Source organism: Erinaceus europaeus, chromosome 10, assembly GCF_950295315.1.
Source record: "Erinaceus europaeus chromosome 10, mEriEur2.1, whole genome shotgun sequence".
Classification (NCBI taxonomy): domain Eukaryota; kingdom Metazoa; phylum Chordata; class Mammalia; order Eulipotyphla; family Erinaceidae; genus Erinaceus; species Erinaceus europaeus.
In genome coordinates, this window is record NC_080171.1 from 49,481,227 (window position 1) to 49,494,555 (window position 13,329).

The following is a 13,329-nucleotide window of genomic DNA, read 5'->3' on the forward strand; positions in this document are numbered from 1 at the left end:
AATGAAGTATTTTTTAATAGTTACTTGTCTAGAATTCTATAGAAGCAATGTATTTGACTTGTAACAATAACAAAAAACAATGCTAGTATTAATTAAAGTGATTTATCTAGATTACATAAACATTATTACTTGCTATTTCTTTTAAGGTATCTTTTAGAATTGACAGCTATTTGAACTTCTATTTCACCTCAAGCAGTCAATGCAATAAGGCTTTTGAGAACTGGCCATCTTCCTTCAATTAAAATCTATTGTGGAAGCCAGTGATTGCTTTTACTTTCCAGTGTCTGAAGTTCTATTGACATAAACCATAGTCCCCAGTATTTTCTCAAACTGAAAACTATCCCAGAAATTCTACTCAGAGTCTCAGGTTGTTCATGTCATAGGGTTCAATTCAAGTAATTTCTGCTGAATGAAATTATAGAAGTCTAGTTTGTGAAAAAGACATCATGTTAAATATTAGGAGATAACAGAAAATACTTAAGATGTGGTTTCTGCTCTCAAGCAGTTATATTGTCTGGTAGTAGTATACATTTTGTAATCTTATTATATTAGCTATAGGGATATCAGTTATCCATTCTTAGTCTTTATTCATAAACTGCCCTTCTTCTGAGTCATATTCTGGTATTTATAAATGTCACATCTCACAGTATAAAGGTCAGCTACTCACAAAGAATTTCTTTTTGGTTCATCATTCCAGTTGAGAAAATGTGTAGATAAGTGGCACAGTCAAGTCTCCTGTAATGAAAACAATAGGAAATATATCTATTTTCAGCTCCTCTTCCACTTAGCTATCTTTCACAGCTAAGAAAGATGACATCCAACTCTCACCGCTGTGTCTTTTCAAATTAATTCTAAAGCTATATTTATGTGATAGCTTAAAGTCTACTCTTAAGAACATAAAAGTGTTATAGCATTTAGAATAAAATGCACTGCCTCTGTGAATATTCAAATAGTCGGCACAACAATTAGCTTCCAATTTGGATGAAGCCAAATGGATATAGTTCTGGAGGATCCTTCAACACATAGCAGGAAGCTGGTGTTAGAGAGAGAACCACAAATTGTTGGTGAATTAGGTACCAAATGCCACCGTGTATGGCAGAGTTTGAGCTGACAAAGCCCCAAGTCTGCTTCTTTGGGCAGTCTTAGTGCTGCATGAGACCCAAAGGGAACAATCTCATAACTTATTCATTACAACTCACAACTCTTGTTCATTATGGTCTACAGTCTGATTTCAATTTAAAATGGGTTTTCTAGGCACTAAAATATTTTCAGGATGAATCCACAGTGTACTAGTGAGAGAGCAACAACAGCTACAATTTCTGTTTCTCTTACAGAATCTCAGAAGGGAGTTAGAGAAGTCCAGTGCTTTCTTGGGGGGTAGAGGGGAGAGGAAGAGGCAGGATGGAGGGGGGAGACAGAGACTAAGTTCTTTCCTGCAAACCCCAGACCTAATGACCTAAATCAACAAAAGGTGACAGGCAGTGGGAGTATGAGGTGGGTATTAGAGTTAAATAGGACATCTGACAGACAGAAAAGGGAATTGAGTTGATCAGTGTGTGGGAGTTGCTGCCTGGAATGCATGCCATTGCCTCACAACTACCTCACTTTTCAAAATACATAGTAGTAATGTTGTCATTGGAATTTAGATTGTTCTTTCAAAACTCAAAAGAATGATGATTTTTTTTGGGGGGGTGTTTTGTTTTCCTTTCCCATAGGTTGAGGAGAAAGGCAAAGTAGGGTGATTTCTTCCTAAGACTTTATCCTACTTCGATTTAGTATTATTGAAAACATAGAACTCTCTGCCAGCACTCCCTTCTCTGCCAGAGTCTATGGAAAGGACACATTAGGAAGATTATTCTTATTCCCCAAAGCTTGTTCCATGTATTGAGTAGTCAGGTCATTCAATCATTAGTTCAGCTATTCATACAGCATACATGAGAGTGTCAACTCTGTACTAGGTCCTGAGGATAATATGGGGAGGGAGTCCTTCTCTAGGCCTAATGTAGTTTGCAAAACTATAACAAGAGTCTAGTTTACTCATAAAGAGCTATACCAGGTAGGCTAAAGCAGACCCAGTTCCTGTGCTGATAAGAGACTTTCAGGAAGATACAAACAGCAAATACACAGTAGACTGTCACTCTGGGTTCCAGCTTATGTTATTTAGTAAATAAATACTTGAGCACAAGGATGCAATATATATAGTGCAATAGTTTTCTTTCATATTCCAGTTCGGTAACAGATATACACATAGAGATGTGGAAAGTCCAAATAATACATAAAATTGTACAGTGAAAGGTAATCTTCTTCTGGCCTATAACAGAGGAAATCATCATTATCAATTTATTCATTTGCCATCTGTTTAGACTTTCACCTAGAACATCTAAGTTGTGTTCTTTTATTCATATACAGAAATTTTAACCTTCCACATCTCAGGACTGTGGCTATATTTGGAAAGAGGAGCCATAAGGCGGAATCAAGTTAAAATGAGGCCATGAGGGTCAACCCTGATCCAGTAAGTCTATTGTTCTATGAAGAGGATATTGAGACACAGATAAGGACAGAGGACAGATCATGTAGAGAAGGAGTTGTCTACAAGTCAAAGAGAAGAAACAACCTTGTCAACACATTGATCTTAAGACTATCAGCTTCTAGAACTGTGAGGAGTAAATAACTGTTCTATTATGCCTTCATCTCTAATATTTTGTTAAGACAGATAAATATGGATAGCCCACAAAGAAAGACAAATACCAAACTAATAAATATCAAACTAATGGTCTCCGTCTCTCTCTCTTTTTCTCTCTCTCTCTCGCTCTCACTCTCGCTCTTGCTCTCTCTCACTCTTTCTCTCTCTCTCTCCTACCCCAACACTGCTAGGCAAAAATCCCTAAACTACTTTTTCTCTTTTTTTTCTTTTCTTTTTTGTCTTGCTGCCAGAGATTCACTGGGGTTTCATGCAGAATTCTACTATTTCTGATTTTCTTTTTCTTCTTTTTTTAATGGATGGTGAATGCAAAGTAGGAGAGAGAGAGGATATCACAACACTTGTTTCACTACTCGTGATGCTTACTCTACTACTCCCGTGTGGTGGATGGGGACTCCAACTCGGTCCTTGCGTAAGGTAAAGTACACTCAAGGTAAAATAATCTCCCAGCCCCCTCCAAGAATTACTTCATAATGTCAGATTATTGTATTTTAGTAAACTTATTGTTTATTCCTCAACATAATCAAATAATGGGCGCTTTATATTTGGAGATGGACTATCTACTAACAGTGCCCAAGACATGGACCATGACTGATTACTAGCTACTTATAGGAGTAAGAGTAAGCAAGGGTTCCTACAAATTTGAGAAGTAGGCTGAGGCAGCAAAGGGCACTTCAGTATGCATCTGAACTACCTGAAGTCAAAGCAGTACCTCTACCCCCAATTTCTCCTTCTAGTCAGTCTAGCATGCTTTCATAGACACTTAACATGTATAATGGCCTCTTTCCCCCTTCTTTACAGTTTACCTCAATCATTTTTCATTCAGTAGAAAACTGTTCTTCAGGTGAATGATATAAGTAATAATAAATCTGGAATTGATACCAGAAAAACTTGATCTGATTCCTAGCTCTTCCTAACAGATTATCAGCTACACGATCTTGGCTATTTCATGCCCCTCAGCCTCTTTGTCACAGGACTCAATGCTCTTTTTTGTCCCAAATCCTACTATTAGTCTGGGTGATTTCAGTGTCCACCGTAATGACCTGACCTATAGCCTGTCAAAAGTATTCCATGATGGGCTACTCAGTGCCCCATCATGGACTACAAGGGCTCCCCCTCCCCCATTTATTTTGCACTCTGATTTCCACTACTAGGGAATGCCTCCTGTCTGAACTGAATTTCACATTCTACATTGTATTTTGCTATTTTAGTTTTTCTCACTTAGTTTTTCATATGACATCTGATATCTGTTTTATCTTCCATTGTAGTGCTACCACAATTGAATAATTATTCACATGAATATTTAACCTCTATTTACACTTTAGATGTAAACCCATGACTACAGGAGCTACATTTTTCTTTTTTAAAAATATTTTATTTATTTTCTTTTTGTTGCCCTTGTTTTTATCATTGTTGTGGTTATTATTATTGTTGTTATTGATGTTGTTGTTGCCAGATAGGACAGAGAGAAATGGAGAAAGGAGGAGAAGACAGAGATGGGGAGAGAAAGACACCTACCGACCTGTTTCACCTCTTGTGAAGTGGTCGCCCTGCAGGTAGGGAGCTGGGGGCTCAAACCAGGATCCTTATGCCAGTCCTTGAGTTTCGTGCCATGTGCTCTTAAGCTGCTGTGCTACAGCCTGACCCCCAGGAGCTACATTTTTCTTAGTCACCATTTCAGACCCTAGAATTTTATTCACAAAGGTGTTCAAATTTTTTTATTTCAAAACTAATGAGGCTGGGGATACAATGTAACAGTTATGCAAAAAAAAAAACAAAAAAACTTTCATACCTGGAAGCCCCCAGGTTCCAAATTCAATCCCCAGAACAACCATAAACTAGAGCTGAAACAAAGAAAGTTTAACTTAAGCAGTAGACTTTGAGAATTGCGTAGTTTTAAGACACAAAAGCAGACCTATCAGTCAGCCACTTGACTTGGTAGTGGAGGGTTTCTGAGGGCACCTTCTAATCTCTCACACTGGGATTTATTAAGGACTCCAGAAGTCAGGTTCTAAAAAGCCTCCATTTAAGAACTCCTCAGTCTTGAAGCATATGATTTGGGTGCCTGTGAGTCTTGCTCGCAGTGGGAGAAGTCTCCTTGGAGAAAGAGCCTACGTTTGCTGGAGACTGCATTGTCAGCAACTTTGAGATCATGGATTTAGTTTAATGTGTTTTCCTGTTTCTGGTCCCTCACTCTACATTTATGAGGTTCCTGAAGGCACTATAAATGTGGACAGATACTTCTGACACTGGTCCTTATTGTAGTCTACTATTTTTAGGAGTTACCTCTTTGTCCTGAAGAACTTACTCTTAATTTTTAGTGTTTAGACTCAGTTTTAAAATGAAATTTCCATTCAATCTGAGATGACTCTCAAAAATCCTTTCTTTATTTCACAACCTGGCCGAAGTCTCAGAGTTGGTCTTTCAGCTTTGTCACATCAGTCAGAGATCCCAGACACAGCTCTCCTGCAGGGCACTCACACCCTGAAAAGGTAACTTAACTGATGCCAGAGGCTGTATGTGATAGGTAACTTGATGCAGCTTGTAAATTGTTTTCCTCCAGTTGGAATATAGGGGTGGTGTATCACCAACAAATGCATGTAGAGGGCAACTGTCTGAAAATTGTTCCCCCACTAGCCACCTTGCCAGTTTCTGCTTATACAACGCAGGCAGCTTGGGGGAACCATATTGTCCATATAAGCTCATAACACATGGACAAATGATTAAAAACACATGGAAAACAGTTCCAGAACTAAGCTAAAATTCAGATGGGAATGGAAAATCAACTTGCAAAGCTTTCAACTGACTCAGGGCCAAATGTAGGACAGAATGTGAGGAGAAGTTGCCAAAAGAGAGGGAAGTTGGCAGGGGGAAGCAATTCGTGGGTAAGAAACCTAAAACAATGACACCTTGTATTGGCAACCTTCTCCAAGACCCTCCAAAAGTAGGCACCAAAAAGAACTTTGCAAATATTAAAGCCATCATTTCATGAAAGATTTTAGACAAATTTACAATTTCTACTCTCTATAAATAAGGGTTGGCTCAACTATCTTGGCAACACCTATGCAAAAACATAATGTTAACTAACTGTAACATAAATATTAGACTATTACACATTTTCCCTTCAAGGTGTGGGAATGAAGAAATAAAGTGGCATGAGACAAACGGAAATATCATGATAATAAAATGGCAAAGCAAAGCAGAACTTTTCAGCCAGTCCTGCTTTCTGTTGGATACCTGACTGTGGGCACAGGCTTGCCATACAGTTAAGCACACATTCATCTCTTTGTTCAGATCTGAAATACTAAGAAGTTGTTTTTTTTTTTTTTCTTTTTTTAGACTCTGAGGGATAAGAAACCTGCAGTCAAGAAAGCTTTCCAACTGGAGTCAATCTCTGTTGGTCCCCTGACTTCTTGATTCCATATATTCTAAGCCATCTTTGTTTCCATTTAGGACCATTTCAGTGTTTTTTTTATAAGATTTTTATTTTTTAATGTTTTTATTTATTATTTGATAGAGAAATTAAGAGGGGAAGGGAAGATAGAGAGAAAGAGAGAGAGACAGAGAGACACCTGCAGTCCTGCTTCACCACTTGTGAAGCATTCCTCTAAAAATTTGTGCACTGTAATGTGTGCACTTAACCAGGTGTGCCACCTAGCCCCTAGTCTTTATGTGTTAATCTGGGGCATGAGGAATCCTCAATATATCCTACAAGTGCATTCCTTAATACTAAATGAAAGAAAAATTGGAAAATGTGACGCTATGATACTTAGGCTGGGTAGATAACATAAAGGTTATACAAAATACTTTAATGTCTCAGTCTCTGAGATTACAGATTCAAGCCACAGCAATGCTGCAAGCCAGAGCTGAGCGGTGTTCTGGTCTCTCTCTCTCTCTCTCTCTCTCACACACACACACACACACACACACACACACACACACCTTTCGAAATAATAAAGATCTTTAAAAAGAAAAACCATCCCCTTTAGAAAAAATGACTACTATGCAAGTTCAGTTCATCATGAAAGCAAATAATCTTTTGTCTTGTCTCCCAACTCCCAACTTTTATCTCTAAATTAAAATAACAAAAAAATATTTTATTTGCTTATTTGTAGAAAGACCAAATATATTAATGAAGATAATCTAGTATTTCATAAAGACTTCTTTCCATGTTTTGTTGCAATTACTCTAATTTATTCAGCAGTAAAAGAAATTATATAATGTGACAATCCTCACAACTGGTTATCTACTTTGTGTATCAAACTATGAAGGAAACATATAAAGTTAGAAAAGACTATAAATGATTCTGATAATACAGAAATTAAGGCTTGCTGAGATATACTAGATAGTAGCCACTAACAACTGAACTTTAAATTTTAATCAATTCAAGTTTGTTGGTATGCTTCTAAATTCTTTTTATAAGACCTTCTGACCTTCTGTTTTGATCATCACATTAGGTTTGCTTGTATTACTTACAATGTGGTCTATTTACATAATCACTGTTTTACCTGGGTCCCACCCTGCCTGCAGGGTATTGATTTAATCTCCACTGGTTTGATGGAAGCTTTCTTTTTTTTTTTTTTCTATTGGTGCATTAATGTTTTACATTCAATAGTAAGTACAATAGTTTGGATTCAGATGGAAGCTTTCTATGTTCTTTTTGCGCTCTTTTTTGCTCCGCCCCCTCTCCTAGTCATTTCCTCTAGCTTGCCACTTCCGGTGAAGAGATGCATAAAAGGCGATGTATCTGATTAATAAACGAGATACTGCTTCCCAGCTCAGCCATGAGTCCCTGGTCACCTCTCTACCGCCTGTGAAGCTAGCCCAGCCCGGCATATGGTGCCCTGAACAGGGACTGGCACAAGTTAAATTGAATTTTAAAATAAAATGAACATTGAAATGAAACTTACAAATTTATTCCCACTCTCGGCCGAGTCACATTTCAAGTTCTCAATACCACTGTGTCCAAAGGCTCTCACATCAAAAAGTACAGATAGTGGCTGGTTACATTAATGCTCAAAGTCCCTCTGGAGAGGAATTCAGGATGTAGAGAGAACTAACATTAAGGTGCTAACTCATTGCATTAGAATCATAGGCAAGCAACAAATGGGTAAGCACACTATAAAGTGATCCAAGTAATTAGCAGAGGTACTTAAATGGAGGTATTATCACAGGAGAGGAGGGCAATGAGACAGTTTTTAAGTAAGCCCAACTCTCTTCTTTCTTAAAAACAAAACAAAACCAGCATTTCCTCAATAAAAAATAAAAAATAAAGCCTCTCATAACTGGAAACGAGTGACATATGTGGGGGCCATGAGATTACCTACCAGTAGAACATGTGCCTAGTCACACATGAGATTCCCACACCTCATAGGGCACCACAGCGCAGAGAGATTCATGAATGATAGAGCATAGCAGTGGTCTCTCTCTGTCTGCCTCCCTTTAAAATAATGGGGAAAAAATGGTACAACATCATTTTATATTCAAAACACATTAATGAAGATAGTCTAATATTCCGTGAAGCCCTCTTTTTTCACTGGACATTTAAATTGTGTAGTTTTGCGCTGTTTTGGATTTTATGGCCCTGAACAAAGATATCTTCAGGCAGATGATTTCAACTTAAAAAAATTTTTTTATCATGTTATGGAAATTATTTCATCACTTCTCTCTTAAAATGGCTTTAATAAAGTTAAGTGAGCACCACGTCGATCACCACAACACCAGGAAAGCTCCATAGTGGAGAAGTGGCTCTGTGGTGTCTCTTCCTCACTCACCCTCACCATCTGAAATAAAGCAAATGAAATCATATTCCCCTGAGTTCTTTTGAGAGTTACTGAATATAGAGTGGTGTCACTAATTATTCTTGACATCAGTAATATGTGTCTTTCATTTATTTTTTTCTGACTGGTCTGGCAAGAGAATTATTAATTTCCTTGATGTTTTCAAATAATGTTTATTTCAATGATTTATTTTCTTTTTTAATTTTTTATTTATTTTGATAGAACAGAGAGAAATTGAAAAAGGGAGATAGAGAAGGAGAGAGAGATACCTGCACTACTTGCTTCACTGCTAGTAAAGCTTCCCCCCACAGGTAGGAAGCGGGGACTCGAACCCAGGTCCTTGAACATGGTACTGTGTGCGCTTAACCTGGTGTGCTACCTCCTGATCCCCTCTAAAATTAAATCTTTAAGAAAGAAAAAAAAGGACATAGCAGAAAGCGCAAGGACCACACAAGAATCTTAGTTTGAGCCCCTGGCTCCCCACCTGCAGGGGGGGTTGGCAGGTCTGCAGGTGTCTATTTTTCTCTCCCCTGCCTTCCCCTCCTCTCTCTCAATTTCTCTCTGTCCTATCTAACAGCAGCAGCAACAGCAACAACAATGGAAAAAAAGATGGACACCAGGAGCAGTGGATTTGTAGTGCAGGCACCAAACCCCAGTGATAACCATGGAGGCAAAAGAAAAGAAAAGAAAATTTTAATTTTAGGAGAGGGGGAAAGCATAAGAAAAGGCGGGGAGAGCACTGCTAAACTCTTGACATAATGTAGTAACAGGATTGAATTGCGATCTCAGGGGTCCCAGGCATGCCAATTCTGTAAGTTCTGTGCTTAGATATTGAGCTATCTTCCTAGCCCTCAATTTCTGCTTTTAAAACATATCCTAATACTTGTTGAGCTTTTTTTTTTCATATAGACATTTAATGTTATAAAATTCTCCCAAATTGCTTCCTACACATTTTTGATATGCTTTTTGCATTTTTATTCAGTGCAGCTTACTTTTTCATTTCCACTTGAATTTCTCCTTAACCCATGAGTTTAAGAAATTTTCTAGACATTTTGGGATTTTACAAGGATATTTTAGTAATTGATTTCAAATTGAATTCCATTATTGTAAGAGAACATGTGTTGTACGACTTGGATCCTTTTAATTCATTGAGACTCTTTTTTTTTTTTGTCCCTGAACATGACTGGTCCTGGTCCACTTAAACAGAATATGCATGCTGCTAGTTTTGGATGCGGTGTTCACCAGTAGGTTAATAGATTAACAGTGCCTTCACTTGTATAACTATGCCAATTCTCTGTTTACTTGAGTTATCAATTGTTGTGAGAATGGCATTGTCATTTCTGACAATAATTATAGATTTGTCTATTTCTCCTTGGCTTTTACTGCTATAGTTCTTGCTTTATGTGTTTTTTAAACTTTGCTATTAAATGCAAAAAATGTTTAGGATTATTATACCATCTTTGGTATATTAACTTTTTAAATTCATAAAATTTCTTAATCCTTGTTAGTACTCTTTTCACTAAAATATACTTTTAGATAGGTTAGTTTAAGACTATCTAAAAATATTTTCCCATGCTTGATAAGTGAGATGCATGTTATTTAAGACTTTGGTGAAAGCTCCCAGAGTATTTTATTAATTAATTATAACCTAAAATATCTATATATAGTCACTACAAGGAACCGGTGTAAGAATAGTGAAGACATTATGCATGATGAAGTTATAGTGTTAGACATGTTTGCTTGTATTTTTACCTGTCTTCTACCAGTGAGCAGTATTAGTACTCGTGAAGAAATGGATACTGTGATGAAACTGGGCATTAGCTTGATTGCACCAAATGATTTCAACTGCAGTGTAAGAAAGAGCATATAAGAGAAATTTCTTGTCCTTTACTTACACTATGGATTAAATAGGATTTTATGTTGTAACCTGAGACATCATCATAAAAATATATATTCAATAAATATTTGGTGACTGTACTACTGGTGTATCAAAATTATTTACATATGAAAAAGTAATGAGACACAACTTTAGGGGGAAAATGTTTCTCTTGGGCCAGATGGTGACTCATCTGGTAAATGCACATATTACCATGCATAGGAGCAGTATTGCAGGTGTTTCTACATCTCTCTCTCTCTCTTTCTCTTTTTCTGTCTCTGTCTTTTACCCTCTGTCAAAAAAAAAAAAAAAGGGGGTGGGGGAAGGCGATGGTAGCATAGTGGGTTAAGAGTACGTAGTGCAAAGCATAACGACCAGAGCAAGGATTCCAGTTTGAGCCCCAGGCTCCCAACCTGCAGGGGGGTTGCTTCACAAGCTCTGAAGCAGGTCAGCAGGTGTCTTTTTCTCTCCATCTTTATCTCCCCCTCTTCTCTCAATTTCTCTCTGTCCTATCCAGCAACAACAACAACAATGGGAAAATGGCTGCCAGGAGCAGTGGATTAGTGGTATTGGCGCCAAGCCCCAGCAATAACCCTAGAGGCAAAAAAAAAAAAAAAAAAAAGGCCAGTAGGAATGGTAGAGTTGTTCATGTGCTGGGATACAGCAACAACTATAATGGCAAATAAGTCTTTTTTAAAAAGTTTCTTTTGGGTCCAGGTGGTGGTGCACCTGGTGGAGCACACATGTTACAATGCTCCGGGTTCCAGCCCCTGTCCCAACCTGCAGGGGAAAACCTTCATGAGTGCTGAAGCACATGTTGCAGGTGTCTCTCTGTCTCTCTCCATCTCTGTCACCCCCTTCTTTATTTCTGGCTATCTCTGGACAATAAATAAAGAGGATAAAAAATTTAAGTTTGTTTTTCACATCTATTTTTAACTATATTTGTATATGTAAATTGTACTTGTAGGCAGCATATAGCTAAATCTAAATATACTTTTATTCTGTGGAGTAAGTTTGGGTTTATTGCCTTTGGAAGGCAAAAGATGCAGGTAGAATGGAAGCAAAAGCTGAATTCATACTTTATTGGAAAATGTTTTGTGGGTTTTCATGAGGCCTTTCATAGAAGTGTTGGTTGATTTTTGTCCCTAACTTAAGATAAATTCAACTTTATTGCCTAAGAGAATATAAGACCTATAAAAACTGTTCAAAATGAGTATTTATATGTATAAGTTATGAAGATGGTATATTCACTTTCTCCATGATCCTGTTCTAAGAATTTACCAAATTAAATTTTTTTTAAGTGATGGCAAATAATACATTACAGACAGCCAGATACACTCTACCATCAGCAGCAGTTTTCCCATGATTGATAGAGAAGAGGGAAGATCAATAAGACACTCCAATAAATTTTTTAAAAAGCCACATCAGCAGTTCTTTTCCCATAGCCAACTACATAAATAAACAAAAATGGAGTCAGATACATACCAACAAATTCATCAATTTATAACTTTCTACAATAAGCTTTTATATTTTTAATTGCATTTTATTGAGAGACTCCCCATAAAAGTCACCATTTTAAACTGTACACTGCAGTGGTTTTAGTATACTCACCATGATGCAAAACTTTCACTTAGTTTTGATTCCAGAGCATTTTCCTCTGCTCATAAAGAAAGTCTCTACCACTGGGACTATGGATCAACCTGCCAACGTCCATGTTCAGCAGAGAAGCAATTACAGAAGCCAGACCTTCCACCTTCTGTACTCCATAATGATCCTGGGTCTACGCTCACAGAGGGATAAAGAGTAAGAAAGCTTTCAAGGGAAGGAATGGGATATGGAGTTCTGGCAGTGGGAATTTTGTGGAATTGTACCCCTCTTATCCTACGGTCTTGTCAATATTTCCATTTTTTAAACAACTTTTTTAAAAAGCCCATACCTATTAGCAATTAGTCCCTATTCCCACCGCTCTTCTTTTCAAAAAATTTTATTAGTGATTTAATATTGATTTACAAAACTTCATGTCAACAGAGGTATAATTCCATACTATTCCTACCACCAGAGTTCTGAATCCCTAATCCCTCCATTGCAAGCCACAGCAGTTCTCCTAAGGTTGCAGACATGGGTTCACTGTCATCTCTACAACTATCTGTCTATATTTGTACACAATTGTCCCCTTTTTCTTTCATGTCCAGTCCTCTCTTCCCCTCTAAGCCACTCATGGCACTATTACTACATCCAAATGTCCCTCCCTTTTTCCTACTCTCTTTTTGGGTACTGGATCCTGATGGAGCTGAAGTTCAGAGCCCTCTTATCCTTCTCCCCCACTGGGAGTATGGATCAAAATAGTTTTTTGGCAGGTCAGTCCATATTCCCAGCCTGTTTCTGTCTTTCCTTAGTGGGGCAGAGGTCTGGAGAGGTGGGGTTTCAGAGTGCATTGTGTGGATTGTACCCCTCTTATTCTATGGTCTTGTTAACTTATTAAATCGATAAAAAAAACTGTTTGGGGATGCAGATGGTAGGAATCTGCCTTCTATAATTGCTTCTCTGCTGGATATGGGCATTGCCCTGCCCTTTACTTTCTAACAGCTATGAAGACACTCTCCTTTCGGATATGACTATTCTGGATATTCTATATATCCAGACCTTTCACCTCCAATAATAATGTATTCAAGTATATAGTGAATTTTGTCCTACTCATTATTCAAAGATATTTTACTTGAGTAATAAAGCCACTTGCTGTAATAGAATATAGAGTAGTAAGAAATTCAGTCCAGAATTTTCAAGATCCTGGTTTTCGTACTGCTTTTCTCTCACTTTAACTCCTGAGATAGCTAACATTAGGGTATTGGGTGAAATGGTATGAAAGGTCTTTTATTTCATTTCTTTTCTTGCCACCAGGGTTACCACTAGGGCTCATTGACTACAGTATGAATGCACTGCTCCTGGAGGCCATTTCCCCCCTTTTTTTCCTC